This window comes from Triticum urartu, chromosome 3A (assembly GCF_056163025.1).
Source record: "Triticum urartu cultivar PI428250 chromosome 3A, HENAU_Tu73, whole genome shotgun sequence".
NCBI classification, from domain to species: Eukaryota; Viridiplantae; Streptophyta; class Magnoliopsida; order Poales; family Poaceae; genus Triticum; species Triticum urartu.
This window is the reverse complement of record NC_141875.1, coordinates 168,861,446-168,879,203: the sequence shown is the minus strand read 5'-3', so window position 1 is coordinate 168,879,203 and position 17,758 is coordinate 168,861,446.

Genomic DNA, 17,758 nt, shown 5'->3' with positions numbered 1-17,758 from the left:
ACGGCAACGCCGACGACGCCGACGACGCCAGCTCCCGCGCCCACGGCCACACGGACGCCAAGCCCGAACGGCGCCTCTACATCGCCGCCCAGCAGCAACGAAGCCGTGCCGACACAGCCCAGCATCGAAGCATCTCCGACACCGCCGAGCCCGCGCACGCCGACTCCGCCAACGCCTGGAGTCGACCCTGCCGAGTGATTCGTTGCGCACGCGAACTTGCGGCGCTCTGTTTTTTGTAACGCCAGACTACGTCCGATCGCCGGATTTGTGGCGTCTTTTGTGAGCGGGAACGACCTAGTTTAAATTTCTGCAATCCTGGGGCCGGCGCTTGGGGGCGTGACTGGGAGCTAGATCGCCCCCAGGGACCGAACTAACGCCGGCACGCCCCCAGGCCGCTCTATTTAGGCGACCTGGGGGGCCGAACGGCTAGAGATGCCCTAAACACTGAGCCGGTAGAACGCGAGCCCTGCGGTCTAGTATGATCGTGCGTCTCCGCGTCCTTTCCACGTGAGGCGGTTTCCAACCCTATCCACACGACAGCCACATGTTTTGCTGTCATTAGATTACTACTAGCACATATGCCCGTGCGTTGCAACGGGAAAAATTGATGTTTTCTGCAAGCATAATATCCCACATCACCGGATTCACTATGAAGAACATGTTGCAACGCAACATCCTTCTATAAAATGAACATAAAAAAATACGATGTAATTTAGCCATGTTCATATTTTCTTTGCCAGGCATAATCTCCCACTGAATTCATTTAGGTATAATACTTCCTTTAATTACCATGACGTCCTCACCCGTTTTAGTCGGAAATCAAATCCTTCCTTTTCTAATTTAGCAGCCCCAACACATTGAACCCTACAAATCCTTCCTTTTATTTATCCTACATTTTTACCTCAAGTCCTTCCTTTAATTAGCCTCATCTATTTGAATATTTTATTTATTAAGACCACAATTTTTTTTATTATTTCACCGGTTTACCCATAATCCTTTCTTTAATTAGCCACATCTGTTTAAATATTTTATTTAAGCTTACAATGCTTCCTTTAATTAGCTCATTTGCTTAATTAGCTTGCCCTAGACATGAGGAATGCCACTCGTATATTTAGAGCGAGTTGGGATTAGTAAATGTGAATGGCGCATAGGTCGTTGGTTGTTACATCGAAAATCTAAACAGAAGGTCATGTGTTCATTTCCAACAATGTTGATTTATTTTGACCCAATTATTTGTCGCGGTCTCTATGAAAGCCCATAAAAGGCCCATCAACATACAAGTACCTGGCCCAGGTCGCTTAGAGCATCTCCAGCCGTTGGCCCCCCAGGAGGCATTTTTTTCGCCTCCTGGGGGGCTGCCGGCGACAAGTTTGGCCTGGGAGGGTAAAATTTTCCACTCGTTGCACACCCCACGAGCAGTGTTGAGCTCCATGGAGACGGTGGCATTTCGTCGAGCAGGTTGTAGACGGCGTCATGGCATCTTGACCGCGGCGGCGTCGACGACCTCCAGTCAGTGGAGGAGCTCGAGGAGTCATCCAGCAGCCGAAGGCCGACGTCGAGCCGCCGGTCATGCCAACGAAGGAGTCGCCCCGTGCCCCGCTCCCTGCAAGGACGTTGCGGGCCGTGCACCGGAGAGCGAGCGTTGGCATGGCATCGCGGAGCATGTGGTGTGCTAGAAGTACAACGCCCCGAGATGGCCAACGGCACCGGGCTGCTCTGGTTCGCATCACTAGCACCGGTGGGCGCTGCGGTCGACGGACTCGCCGGAGAAGACGTTGCAGAGCGCACGGCACGGTCCCATTCGAGGCGCACGACGAGGAGGCTCAGGCGCGCGGGAGTAGCGGGGGAGTGAGTGGGTGCGGCCGCCGTGGACTCAGAGCTCCTGGACGCCCCGCCCTGGACGCCGTGCGCGCCCCGCCGCGCCCCTGGCCGCAGCGCGTGCCCCGCCCCGCCGCGCTCGCCCTGCCTCACCGCTGGCCGGCCCGTGCTCGCCCGTCGGTGTGTAGCTCGTGGCGCGGGCACTGAATCCAGTCCGCGGCCGCCCGAGGAGCAGCTCCCCCCCGGCCACGCAGGCGGGCGCTGGCGAGCTCCGCCCCGGCCATGCATAGGCGGCCAGGCGAGACGGAGACGGCCGGGGGCGCAGCGGCGCATGGGGCCGGCGCGAGTCATGGGCGAGGCGGCCGGACCTCGCAGGCTTTGGGCCGTCGGAGCTACGGGGGAGGCGGTGCGAGCGGAGCCCCGCCCCGGCCATGCGCGTTGCGGTGAAAGAAGAGAGAAAAGAGAGAGAGGAGAGGAGAGAGGAGAAAGAGGGGAAAGATAGGGGTTGGCAGTGGGCCTGTGCGTTGAAAAAGCAACTACCGGCGTCCCCAGCTGCCCCCCGGGGGGCTGGGTCTGGGGTGATAGCGCCGGCCGTAAATATCGTTAAAACCAGCAAAAATCGGGTCTCTGGGTGCCCGAGTGGGCCGTTTTTTGCCCGCCGGCACCCAAAAAGTGGCTTGGGGGGGCTTCTTGGGGAGGCGGCTGGAGATCCTCTTAGCCTGTGTATGAGACAAACAAAAAGGACTAAACCAAACCAAGAATATCTATTCCCTTTAATAGTAGGTATATATATAGACTAGAAAAAAAAACTCGTGCGTTGCAACCCGGAAAATAAAACAAAATACTTCCCTAACTTAATGGTTCAAGACTATATTTTGCTGCATCACTAAAATACACACACTCTTCTTCTCCCTCTTTCTCTCTCTCCATGTAATGTATTTCTCGACAATCTTAAACATATAAAATTGAAGTATGAATTGGTACACTTTAATTATAAAAAACAATGGAACAACTAACCTCACAGCAGTGAATTTGTGTTTGTGTCGATCATAGTATCTTCTTTCGAGACACGGACCAACATAAGAAAAAGAAGAAGAGCTTTATTCATAAAGCATTTGTTTACAAATGAAATATTCTTTGTCGGTTTATAAAGAATTGACTAATTTAAATATCTAAAGGATTTATTATATTCACAAAAGTATGGAACAACTGACCTCACAGGAGTGAATTTGTGTTGGTGTCGATTATAGTGTCTTTTTCTTTTGAGACGTTCATCCTTTCAAACACAGATCAACATAAGGAAAAGAAGAAGAGCTTTATTCATAAAGCACAGTTTATAAATGAAATATTCTTTGTTGGTTTATAATGAATTATTAATTTAAATATCTAAAGGATTTTTTTTATTCACAAAAGACAATTTTATCTCGGCCGCTGATGTAGAACTCTCTGGAGTGTATTTGCCATGCATCAAGGGTGCATTCACAGGGTAAGTTGAATGCTAAAAAAGGTTGCCGCCAAGGGAGGTTGTCGCCCATGGCGGCATTGTCGCGGGACGGAGAAAATCCTGTAAGACCGCGTCTTTTTGCCTATAATGTTAGAACCTATGCGAAAGACGACATGTGTTTCACATCTTCGTCAAATCCCGCATGGGATCGATGACGGGGGCTGGAAGCCAGGAGGTCTCGCCGAGAAGGAGGCGACGGCACGTAGGTGCACTACAAAAAAATACACTTCCGTGATGATATGTATTTGTCACAGTAGGTCACGTTTTCTATCATGCATGTACATCCATGACGATTTTATGACAGAATTAAGATAGTCATACATGTGCTGTCATAGAAGTGTTCCATGAGATTACCAAAATTATCATCACGGAAGTGTCCACTTTCATGACGATAAATGGCGCGTCATGGAAGTGCTTTCGTCAAGGGTAACCGACACGTGGCATCCACCGTAACGGGTTGCCGTTAAGCTATCGGGTCCGGTTTTGGATTCGATAACCCGCTAACAGATACAACCAATGCTGATTTTCCACGTGTAAAATTCTCATTGGCCGACGGAACCACGTGTCAGCTCCGCGTTGACACAGGTGTCACTCATCCAATGGGCGAGATGCGCCTATGATACATTGACACGTGGAACGGCCCAAAAGTGGCCGAGATTAAATGGGCCGGCCCAACTAAAGGCCCACAAGATTTTGCGGACCATAATGGGCCGGCCCAGCTAAAGGTCCGCAAGATTTTGCGGACCATAATGGGCCGGCCCAGCTAAAGGCCCACAAGATTTTGAAGACATTAGTGGGTCGGCCCGTTAATAGGCTGCCATGTTTTGGGCCAAATGCCAGCCCATATTTGATCCGGCCCATTAACAACCTGCCATGTTCTGGGCCTAATAAGGGCCCATATGAGATCCGCCCAGTTAATAGCCTACCACGTTCTGAGCCATATTACGGCCCAGATTAGATACGGCCCTTTAAGAGCCTTTGGGCTAAATTGTTGTCCATATCAGATTTGGCCCGTCAACTGGACGTTGTGCTTTTGGGCCCACTTGAGGCCCGGTCAGGATTTCTGTTTGCTAAAGGCCCATTTAGTAATACAGCCTGATATTAGTTTCAGGTTGTTAAAGGCCCGTTTAACATTTTGGCCCTATATTTATTTTGGCCTGTTAAAAGTCTGTCATATAGTTGGGCCTAACTATGGCCCGCTTTGCATCCGGCCTGCTCACAGGCGACAATCTGATTAGGATAAATAAGGACCAAGACAATTTTGGCCTATTAACGGCCCGTGATGTGATTGGCACAATCATGGGCCAGGGTCTATTTCGGTCTGCTGTCGGCCGGTGAGCTGTTTGGCATGTTTCAGACCCAACCTACTTTTCAGCCTACTAAAAGCCCATTGAATTTCCTTGCAAAAGTAGGGCTGGCGGTTTACTCGGCCTCTTAAAGGCCTGAAATTACTAGTGGGTTAGTTTACATTTAGGCCTATTAACGGACCAAGATAATTGGGCCAATGATGCGATCATACATAGTGATTTACATGACTGCTCGATTATGTACCGTAATTTTACGGCTTGGCCTATTTACTGCGAAAATAGGATATATACATATAGTAAAATAACTGCAGCATCATGAATAAGAAAAAACCTAGGCTGTACAATAAAGAAATTATGGCGTATTACATCCACTGGGCATCAAAGTTTGCCACTATGATAATAAAGCACAAGCAGACAACAGATTACATACACTGGGCATCAAAGATCGCCGCCAGTGCAAATAAACACACTGACAAAATAATATAAAAAACAGACAACACTTCAATAGAGTTCAAGAAAGGTTAGCCCTGCTCGGGAGCTGCAGCGCAAGCAGCTGAGCAAGTTGATGAGACTGAGCTTGTTTGACGCTTATATCCTCCTCACTCTGAAAGAGAAACAAGTAGACAGATGACAAGTTTTGCACATATAAGTATCAGTGCTGACAATTCATCACATTTTTTATTGACGAATAAAGTTGACAGCTTCACGACACCGGTGGATTACAGATCAAGAGCTCATAGGTATCAATGGTTAGTGTGCTGTCAATTTATCCCATTTTAGATTGGCAGATAAAGATACGATTTAAATAATAGTAGAATGATATGACATTGTTCATAGTTAAGACATTGCAGAATATGACATTATACTGTAGTGGATAGGTTCACCACACACTGGATTATGGATCAAGAACAGAAGCATCCATGCAGTGCAAAAGAAGATCACTTGCTTTGTATACTTTAATTTACATGGTATGAAGAAGAAATTTGATTGTGCAACTGAAAACTTAAATTGAGGAGGACAAACTTTTGTTTATGAACTACATAATAAACTTTAAACATGCAATTTGATGCAAACATCAAAAATAAACAGTTGTTGCAGTCATTCCTAACCAAATATACATAACAAAGTTTGTAGGCTTGAGAAGGACAAACTTACATTAGTGGTGAAGACAGGCTCTATAAAGCCCTTGTCCATGCTGATGGGGGGCAATTCAAGAAGTTTACCACATAATCTTCTTCATAAGCATTGCCTTTATTCTACATTTTGTTAAGAGTAAATATAGATGTGATAATATAAGAAAAAATGGATAATATTTAAGATAAGATGAAGAGTGATGCTACATAACCAAGTTGCTATAAATGTAACTATAGCGATACAGGTAAAAGGTACAACCAAGAGCAATGCAGAGCTAAACTTCTTTAGTACCATCGGTGTTATCCAACCTTATGGTAAGAGTAAATATAGATTTGATGTGTAGAAAATGGAGGGCAAAGAAAAATAAGCTGCAGAGTGATGGTACATGAACAACCAGCTGTCAATATAAGTATACTGATAAAGGACAACAGGTACTTACAAGAACAATGCAGAGCTAAAAAATTTCATTGGCATTGGATATAATCTACACTAATGTAACTATTCATATAGATCGGATAATTTGGAGCTAACAATTGATAAGCAAGCTATCATGCATACTGCTGTCACATAATGAACCAGGTATGAATGTAAGTACAGTGATACAGGACAACAGGTACTAACAAGAGCAAAGCAGCGGGCAGTATATTTGCGATATCCTGTCGTCCTTTTCAAACCAGAATTCTTCTTCGAGCAGATTTCATGCAAAAGAGATTCGTAAGGCACATGCGGAAAAGTAGAAGTTCAAATTGTCATGTGATATCATAGACTTGCCATCAAAGTATGATTTCCTCATGTAACACTGATATTGCTGCAATGCTTCCTTGAAAAGCGCAAGCAAGCTTTGCTTGTCATGACTATTCAGATTGACCATCGCCTACTTACAACAATGTAATGTAAATCATTGATGTGTTCAATCAACAGAAAGCAGGAAAATAATCACCATGAATAATGGCACTTACACGTAAGTAGGACAGGAAGATGTGAAAATGGTGTTTGTCTTCACTGTAATCTTCCCATGATGGGAATATATGCACGTAGTCCCTAACAACATTGAAATCATTGTCTTTTAAACTGGTAATAACTGGAATGGGGTTCCAATCTGGAGGAATTGATCATCTCTGCAGTTGGGATAGGTCTTCGGTCGGTGGACTTGCTGTACTTTTTGTTGGAGTGGGATTTTTCTGTGGTACGGCTGGTGCTATGGCAACTGAAATCGGCATACCTTTTGCTGGAGTGCAGGTCCTGTGTGGTGGGGCTAGTGTTATGGCCAGTGAAGTATGGGTATAGTGTGTTGGAGTCGGTCCTACATTTTGTGTCACTGGTTGTAGAGCCAATATAAGTGGGATGATGTCTGATTTCTTCGGCACCACCATGTTTTTTAAGGACTTTGCTGGTGCTCCTTCAGGTTCGGCAATCATCCTCTTCCTTTTTGATGTCTGATGCACAAGAACAACATTTGAGTGAAAAAACATGGTATGCTGATAGATGGAATATGTATTGATAATGGATGGGCATGGCATCTTGACATATATGATGAGTAAACTAAGTAGATGGCGGTGTAACAAAGTAGAAGAAATGCAAGACACCTTATGCAAGATACGCGCAATCAATAAAACTTTGCCAAATTAGAACATGCACCTTGATGGGTGAACATGACATACCATCTGCCTTCGACTCCTCGAGGTCAGAATAGTCATTAGAATCATATTCTGAACAAGAATCTGCAAGTGGGGAGTGTATGACTTTCATTGCATCCAGAATGGCACTCGATGCCTTGGTGCCAATTTTATAAGTCGTTGTAGTGTTCCACAATATTCTTCTGATGCGCGGATTCTGGTATTCGTTGTGATTACGTATAATATCTGAGAAGCATGAAAACATAAATAGTAGTGAGATTATCTTTGTAATGCAGAGGATATTCTAATATAGGGGCTCCATGTAAACCCTTGTGTGCTACCACTGGATGCTGATGAGAGAGCCCATGTGTGCTGTAATATGGTGCGTGCATTAATATAATCTAGCACAAGTACACACAAAAATAGGCTCCAAAAGTAAGGATAGTTGGTAGATAATAGGTTCATAATATATATTGTATAGAGAGTTTATTGCCAAACCATGATAACAAGAGCACACAACAACTAGGCAGATCGTAGTGTACATAAAAGGGGCACACCATAACCAGCATATATAAATCGGGAAAGTGGAACTGGCTAGAAAATACGGTGTTGTATTATCGCTACTAATTGAAAGCATATCGATCACGTACAAGCCAGCTCTATCGGTTGTTGACTTCAGATGTCCCTGATCCCCTTCCTAACAAGGAACATATTGTACGTACTAAATATAGAATAACTAAAGAGGAACATGTTAAAGAACAGAAGAGGAAGCATGTTCTTGAGGTTCTGCTTCTTTGCATACAATGTTGGTTGCCCACTCATGATGAATCACAACGCCCAAAGAAATGCAATTCCATGATGTCTCTCTATATGTGGCCACATGCATTTGGAAAATCAAGTGGGAGCATTAGCTGACCAATTAATTGTGTGTCTGTTAACTAATATCAGTATCATATCACAATTAGTATTTGAAGAAGTAAGCTTTGGATATGATTGGTGTGTTGTTTAGCTTCAAGAGTGGACTGCTGCTAGTGCGACACAAAGCAGCTACACAGATCATAGTGTAGATATAACGGGAAAACCGTAGGCATCACAAGTAAAATCAGGAAAGTGGAACTTGCTAGAAAATAAGGGCTACTATTGCCGGTACGGCTAGAAAGGCTACGGATACCAACTCTCTTCAACTGAAGATGCGGTATTATTAATATCAGTGTAACACTCAAAGACGACATAACTCCCCGCATTTCCTTGCTAATCTTATAGGATTCAAGTGGGCAGGCCACTACAATTCCTATTCCTATGTTTACAAAATCCTACGAATCAAAGAGGCCCGAAGAGTTGAAAGTGTCTGTCACAACTGACCGAATAGACCTCTACACTGCAAATGTCACTGCTCCTCTTCACTACAAGGAACATATTGTACTACTATCATACTCCCTCCGTTCAAAAATATAAGTCTTTGTAGATATTTCCACTATAGATCACATACAGATGTATACAGATACATTTTAGAGTGTAGATTCACTCATTTTGCTCCATATGTAGTCCATGGTGGAATCTATACAAAGACTTGTATTTACGAACAGAGAGAGTACTTATTAAAGAAGAATAGAAGAGGAACAAGCTAAAGAAGAGCAAGCAGATTTTGGATAATAAAATGTTCGTTGCGAAGTGCCCACACATGATGAACCAGAGCGCATTAAGAATGCAACTCCCTGATGTCTCTCTATATGTGGTGCACGTGCTTGTCGAAAGTAAAGTAGGAACATTAGCTGACCAATTAAACGTTATTTGTTTTAGTAATATCAACATCATATCAGATTCGTATTTGAGCAACAAGTTTGGAATTATGAGTGGCACGTTGTTTAGCTTGATGGATTGAGGAGCACTGCTAAGCAGCTACGATGATGGTATCGAATATAAAGGAATGTCTGCATGCAAGTCGCGTGACTTTTGTCATTCGGGTCAGTCGACCATTTCAGGCGGTTGGATGAAGATCCTACGTCTCCTAACCCTTCTTCTTCCTCGTCTCTGATTCTTCCCCTACAGAACACCGCACGGGCCGCCGGCCGAACCACCGACCCCGACCCCCGCCCTCCCCTGAACCGCCCCCACCACATGTGTTCCTCCGCCGCCCCCACCCCACCCCGCCCCCACCCGCGTCGAGTTTTCTTCGTTCGGCGAGGCCCCACCACCGCTAGGCCACCGCCCCCACAACCACCGTCCCCACTCGAGCCCTTTCCTTCCCTCCGGCAAACTCCGATGAGCTCTCAAAAATTAACTGACGCAATTTTGAAATTTAGTCTACTATCATTTAACTAGTGTGGAATATAAAAAGGGAAAACCATAAGCATTGCGAGTATAGTGTTGAGCGTGCCATGGCGGATCTGAAGGTGCAAACCGGAGAAAGGCAACTTCGCAACCAATGTTTGCTTTCAACTAGCAAGTAAGTGAGGGAGAAGAAATCACAGTAAAGCAGCGACGATCTATTTTCTTGTTGCAATAAATAAGTTGAGCAGATACGAAAGAGTATCGCCTCTGGTGCAGCAACGTGTATGCATCTGCTGAGAATTTGACGGTGCTGCGGTGCGATGGCTGTCAGCGGCGTGGAAGCAGATCTAGGAGGATAGACGGTGGCAGCGGGGGAAATATCCCGGCGTGGTGGACAAGACGGTCGTAGGAGCGACGCCGGCAAGGTGGACGATGACAAGGATGAAGCGAGAGGGCGGGATGCGAGGATCCAGGTCCAAAGCCGTGGATGAGAGAGGTCGATCTCTTGTAATGGACGATGGCGTCGGTGAAGGAAATATGCCCTAGAGGCAATAATAAAGTTATTATTTATTTCCTTATTTCATAATAAATGTTTATTATTCATGCTAGAATTGTATTAACCGGAAACATAATACATGTGTGAATACATAGACAAACAGAGTGTCACTAGTATGCCTCTACTTGACTAGCTCATTGATCAAAGATGGTTATGTTTCCTAACCATAGACATGAGTTGTCATTTGATAAACGGGATCACATCATTGGGAGAATGATGTGATTGACTTGACCCATTCTGTTAGCTTAGCACCTGATCGTTTTAGTTTACTTCTATTGCTTTCTTCGTAACTTATACATGTCCCTAGGACTATGAGATTATGCAACTCCCGATTACCGGAGGAACAATTTTTGTGCTACCAAACGTCACAACATAACTGGGTGATTATGAAGGTGCTCTAAAGGTGTTTCCGATGGTACTTGTTGAGTTGTCATAGATCGAGATTAGGATTTGTCACTCCGATTGTCGGAGAGGTATCTCTGGGCCCTCTCGGTAATGCACATCACTTTAAGCCTTGCAAACAATGTGACTAAGGAGTTAGTTGCGGGATGATACATTATGGAACGAGTAAAGAGACTTGCCGGTAACGAGATTGAGCTAGGTATTGAGATACCGATGATCGAATCTCAGGCAAGTAACATACCGATGACAAAGGGAACAACGTATGTTGTTATGTGGTTTGACCGATAAAGATCTTGGTAGAATATGTAGGAACCAATATGAGCATCCAGGTTCCGCTATTGGTTGTTGACCGAAGACGTGTCTCGGTCATGTCTACATAGTTCTCGAACCCGTAGGGTCCGCGCGCTTAAAGTTTCGATGACAGTTATATTATGAGTTTATATGTTTTGATGTACCGAAGGTTGTTTTGATGTACCAAAGGTTGAGGGAGAGTTTCGTCAGCACGACGGCGTGGTGACGATGATGATGTTCTACCGACGCAGGGCTTCGCCTAAGCACCGCTACATTATTATCGAGGTGGACTATGGTGGAGGGGGGCACCGCACACGGCTAAAAGATCAACAGATCAATTATTGTGTCTCTAGGGTGCCCCCCTGCCCCCGTATATAAAGGAGCAAGGGGGGAGAGGCGGCCGGCTAGGAGGGGCGTGCCAGGAGGAGTCCTACTCCCACTGGGAGTAGAACTCCCTCCCTTTTCCTTGTTGGGTTAGGAGAGGAGAGGGAAGGAGAGAGAGGGGGAAAGGAAAGGGGGGGCGCCGCCCCCCTCCTTGTCCAATTTGGACTTGTGGGGGGGGAGGGGCGCGCGGCTGCCCCTTGGCCGCCTCTTATCTTCCACCAATTGGGCCCATGAGGCCCAATAACCTTCGGGGGGGGGGGGGGTCCAGTAACCCCCCGGTACTCCGGTATATATCCGATAACTCCCGGAACCATTCCGGTGTCCGAATATAGTCGTCCAATATATCAATCTTCATGTCTCGACCATTTTGAGACTCCTCGTTATGTCCGTGATCACATCCGGGACTCCGAACAACCTTCGGTACATCAAAACATATAAACTCATAATATAACTGTCATCGAAACCTTAAGCGTGCGGACCCTACGGGTTCGAGAACTATGTAGACATGACCGAGACACGTCTCCGGTCAATAACCAATAGCGGAACCTGGATGCTCATATTGGCTCCTACATATTCTACGAAGATCTTTTATCGGTCAGACCGCATAACAACATATGTTGTTCCCTTTGTCATCGGTATGTTACTTGCCCGAGATTCGATCGTCGGTATCCAATACCTAGTTCAATCTCGTTACCGGCAAGTCTCTTTACTCGTTCTGTAATAAATCATTCCGCAACCAACTCATTAGTTGCAATGCTTGCAAGGCTTAAGTGATGTGCATTACCGAGTGGGCCCAGAGATACCTCTCTGACAATCAGAGTGACAAATCCTAATCTCGAAATACGCCAACCCCACAAGTACCTTTAGAGACACCTGTAGAGCACCTTTATAATCACCCAATTACATTGTGACGTTTGGTAGCACACAAAGTGTTCCTCCAGTAAACGGGAGTTGCATAATCTCATAGTCATAGGAACATGTATAAGTCATGAAGAAAGCAATAGCAGAATACTAAATGATCGTGTGCTAAGCTAACGGAATGGGTCAAGTCAATCACATCATTCTCCTAATGATGTGATCCCGTTAATCAAATGACAACTCATGTCAATGGCTAGGAAACATAACCATCTTTGATCAACGAGCTAGTCAAGTAGAGGCATACTAGTGACACTCTATTTGTCTATGTATTCACACAAGTATTATGTTTCCGGTTAATACAATTCTAGAATGAATAATAAACATTTATCATGATATAAGGAAATAAATAATAACTTTATTATTGCCTCTAGGGCATATTTCCTTCAGTCTCCCACTTGCACTAGAGTCAATAATCTAGATTACACAATAATGATTCTAACACCCATGGAGCCTTGGTGTTGATCATGTTTTGCTCGTGGAAGAGGCTTAGTCAACGGGTCTGCAACATTCAGAGAGGCTGCCAAGGATAAACAACTAGATTGTCGGATCCCACACATAGCAAGCATTTCAATCATACACACAATATGCTCGATATGTGTAAATACAACATGGCCTCACAACATAACTCTACGACTCCAAAATTTATTCATTAGGCTCCGAGGAGCGAGATATTACAAAACATGGGTCTCATGACCCAACATTCAGAGCATACAAGTCAAAACACATGCGGAAGCTTAACATGTCTGAGTACAGACATCTACAAAAGAAAAGGGCTGAGAAGCCTGACTATCTACTAGATCCTGCCGAGGGCACAAGATCGTAGCTGAGGTATCAAGCTAAACGTCGAAGTCCACACGGAACTACTAGCGAGACTGACATCTCTCTGCAAAAACATAAAATAGGCAAACGTGAGTACAAATATACCCAACAAGACTTACATCAGAACTAACTACATATGCATCGGTATCAACAAAGGGGGTAGTGGAGTTTAACTGCAGCAAGCCAGCTTTGATTCGGTGGCTATCCTGAACTACGACTGCAAGCAACTCTTGTTGAGGTGGCGCACATGAGTCCACATATTCACCATATCAATACACCACTATGGATCCACTTCCGTCTCCCTACGAGAAGGCCATCCATAGCACTCACACTTATCTTGCGAGTTTTAGAGTATCCACTTTCACTTGTCTATGAACTGTTATAGGCAACCCAGAAGCCCTTTACCGCGGACACGGCTATTCGAATAGATCATATTAACCCTGCAGGGGTGTACTTCTTCACACACGCTCTCGCCACTTACCACCATGTACACGTTGTGTATCTCGGCAACCTTCAAGCGGAAGCCTGGCGAGGGAGTCGGCCACGACCTGACTAACCACACAAGTCTCTAGTCCAGGTTATCGCCTATTCGGGTTCCATCCGCGAGGAGATCCGGCCGGAGTTTCGCTCACAGCCCCAAACGATGTGTGCAGGGTTCCCGAGACACCAAACGGGCACTCGGTACACCGGGCCATGGTGTATCTACCGCATCATAGCCCACCCCTAGGGTCAGCGCTACGCACGGCCTCCAACACATATCCTAAAAACACCAGAAACTAGTTGCAACTCCTGGACAGAGGGCAAGGGCAGTTAATAATTCGAGAGGGTCCATTGGTTTCGGGCCCAATGCGTGGTAGTAACTGTTTCATGGATCACAAACACAGAACTCAGTTCCTGAGGACGGCTTCAATGAGACAACCCACCATGTACTCCTACATGGCCTCTCACCGCTACCTTTACTAAACCATGTTCACACACTTAGCTCACACACAGTAGGACATGTTCACACACCTCCGATTCATCTCCGATGAATCAGACCTGACACAACTCTAAGCAATAGCAGGCATGACAAACAAGCATGACTGAGTAGGCACATCAGGGCTCAAACAACTCCTACTCATGCTAGTGGGTTTCATCTATTTACTGTGTCAATGACAGGTCATGCAGAGGATAAGGGGTTCAACTACCGCAGCAAGTAACAGTTGAATCGTTGTTGTCCTAATGCAGTAAAAGATAGCAGGAGCGAGAGAGTGGGATTGTATCGCAATGAACAAGGGGTTTTTTGCTTGCCTGGCACTTCTAAAGATAATATAGCTCTTCATCGGTGTCATCGAACTCATCATCGGAATCACATCTATCGAGAGGGGACAAATACCGGCAAACAAAGAGGAACACCATCAATGCAATGCAACAATTATGATGCATGACAATGTCATGGCAATATGCTGTTGATTGAGCTAATGCAACTAGCAACCATATTAAATGAAGTTGGTTTGAACCAAGGGTTCAAATTCAAACTCCATGTGAGGCATTTCAAATACCATCTATTCAAATTGTCTTATATAGAAGCTTTAAGTTGTTCAAACATGCATGGAAATGGTACAGATGGAAAGATTGAATTTTTCTGATCATTTTTCATATATAATTTGTTTGATTTGGAGTTACGGTTGAATTACTATGAATTTTAGAAGTTTTGGGTATTTTCTGAAAATAATAAATCATTTCTGATTTATTTCAAAATTTCAGAAAGTAATTACTGCGTCAGCCTGACGTCAGGGTGATGTCAGCAAGTCAACAGGGCTGGTCCGGGTCAAACCTGACCAGTGGGGTCCACTGGTCAGTGGTTAGCTAACTAACTAAATTTAGTTAGCGTTAAACTAATACTAATCGTAGTTTAGTTAGTGGCCTGGGGCCCACCCGTCAGTGACCTAGGGGGTCAAACTGGGCCCACCCAGGGTCAACTTAGTCAGCGGGGTCAAACCCCTGGTCAACAGGGTCAGACCTGCCGGCGGCTTGACGCCCGCAAGGCCAGACGCGGCGGCGCGGCTCGGAAATGCGCTAAAGGCGGCGGTTTCGCACGCTGGGGGCACCAGGTGAAGGAAATATGCCCTAGAGGCAATAATAAAGTTATTATTTATTTCCTTATATCATGATAAATGTTTATTATTCATGCTAGAATTGTATTAACCGGAAACATAATACATGTGTGAATACATAGACAAACAGAGTGTCACTAGTATGCCTCTACTAGACTAGCTCGTTAATCAAAGATGGTTATGTTTCCTAACCATGGACAAAGAGTTGTCATTTGATTAACAGGATCACATCATTAGATGAATGATCTGATTGACATGACCCATTCCATTAGCTTAGCACCCGATCGTTTAGTATGTTGCTATTGCTTTCTTCATGACTTATACATGTTCCTATGACTATGAGATTATGCAACTCCCGTTTGCCAGAGGAACACTTTGTGTGCTACCAAACGTCACAACGTAACTGGGTGATTATAAAGGAGCTCTACAGGTGTCTCCAAAGGTACATGTTGGGTTGGCGTATTTCGAGATTAGGATTTGTCACTCCGATTGTCGGAGAGGTATCTCTGGGCCCTCTCGGTAATGCACATCACATAAGCCTTGCAAGCATTGCGACTAATGAGTTAGTTGCGGGATGATGGATTACGGAACGAGTAAAGAGACTTGCCGGTAACGAGATTGAACTAGGTATTGGATACCGACGATCGAATCTCGGGCAAGTAACATACCGATGACAAAGGGAACAACATATGTTGTTATGCGGTCTGACCGATAAAAGATCTTCGTAGAATATGTAGGAGCCAATATGAGCATCCAGGTTCCGCTATTGGTTATTGACCGGAGACGAGTCTCGGTCATGTCTACATTGTTCTCGAACTCGTAGGGTCCGCACGCTTAAGGTTTCGATGACAGTTATATTATGAGTTTATGCATTTTGATATACCGAAGTTTGTTCGGAGTCCCGGATGTATTCACGGACATGACAAGGAGTCTCGAAATGGTTGAGACATAAAGATTGATATATTGGAAGCCTATATTTGGATATCGGAAGTGTTCCGGGTGAAATCGGGATTTTACCGGATTACCGGGAGGTTACCGGAACCCCCCGGGAGGTATATGGGCCTTAGTGGGCCTTAGTGGAAGAGAGGAGAGGTGGCCAGAGATGGGCCGCGCGCCCCTCCCCCCTTGGTCCGAATAGGACAAGGAGAGGGGGCCGGCCCCCCTTCCTCCTCTCTCTCCTTTTTCCCCCCCTCCGTGAATCCTATTCCAACTAGGAAAGGGGGGAGTCCTACTCCCGGAGGGAGTAGGACTCCTCCTGGCGCGCCTCCTCTTGGCCGTCCCCCCCTTTGAGCCTTTATATACGGAGGCAAGGGGCACCCCTAAGGACACAAGTTGTTCCACGTGATCATATTCTTAGCCGTGTGCGGTGCCCCCTTCCACCATAGTCCTCGATAATATTGTAGTTGTGCTTAGGCGAAGCCCTGCGACGGTAGTACATCAAGATCGTCACCACGCCGTCGTGCTGACGGAACTCTTCCCCGACACTTTGCTGGATCGGAGTCCGGGGATCGTCATCGAGCTGAACATGTGCTAGAACTCGGAGGTGCCGTAGTTTCGGTGCTTGATCGGTCGGGCCGTGAAGACGTATGACTACATCAACCAAGTTAACGCTTCCATTGTCGATCTACAAGGGTACGTAGATCATACTCTCCCCTCTCGTTGCTATGCATCACCATGATCTTGCGAGTGCGTAGGAATTTTTTTGAAATTACTACGTTCCCCAACAGTGGTATCAGAGCCTAGGTTTTATGTGTTGATGTTATATGCACGAGTAGAACACAAGTGAGTTTTGGGCGATATAAGTCATACGGCTTACCAGCATGTCATACTTTGGTTCGGCGATATTGTTGGACGAAGCGGCCCGGACCGACATTACGCGTACACTTACGCGAGACTGGTTCTCCCGACGTGCTTTGCACAAAGGTGGCTAGCGGGTGACAGTTTCTCCAACTTTAGTTGAACCGAGTGTGGCTACGCCCGGTCCTTGCGAAGGTTAAAACAACACCAACTTGACAAACTATCGTTGTGGTTTTGATGCGTAGGTAAGATTGGTTCTTGCTTAAGCCCGTAGCAGCCACGTAAAACTTGCAACAACAAAGTAGAGGACGTCTAACTTGTTTTTGCAGGGCATGTTGTGATGTGATATGGTCAAGACATGATGCTAAATTTTATTGTATGAGATGATCATGTTTTGTAACCGAGTTATCGGCAACTGGCAGGAGCCATATGGTTGTCGCTTTATTGTATGCAATGCAATCGCGCTGTAATGCTTTACTTTATCACTAAGCGGTAGTGATAGTCGTGGAAGCATAAGATTGGCGAGACGACAACGATGCTACGATGGAGATCAAGGTGTCGCGCCGGTGACGATGGTGATCATGACGGTGCTTCGAAGATGGAGATCACAAGCACAAGATGATGGTGGCCATATCATATCACTTATATTGATTGCATGTGATGTTTATCTTTTATGCATCTTATCTTGCTTTGATTGACGATAGCATTATAAGATGATCTCTCACTAATTATCAAGAAGTGTTCTCCCTGAGTATGCACCGTTGCGAAAGTTCTTCGTGCTGAGACACCACGTGATGATCGGGTGTGATAGGCTCTACGTTCAAATACAACGGGTGCAAAACAGT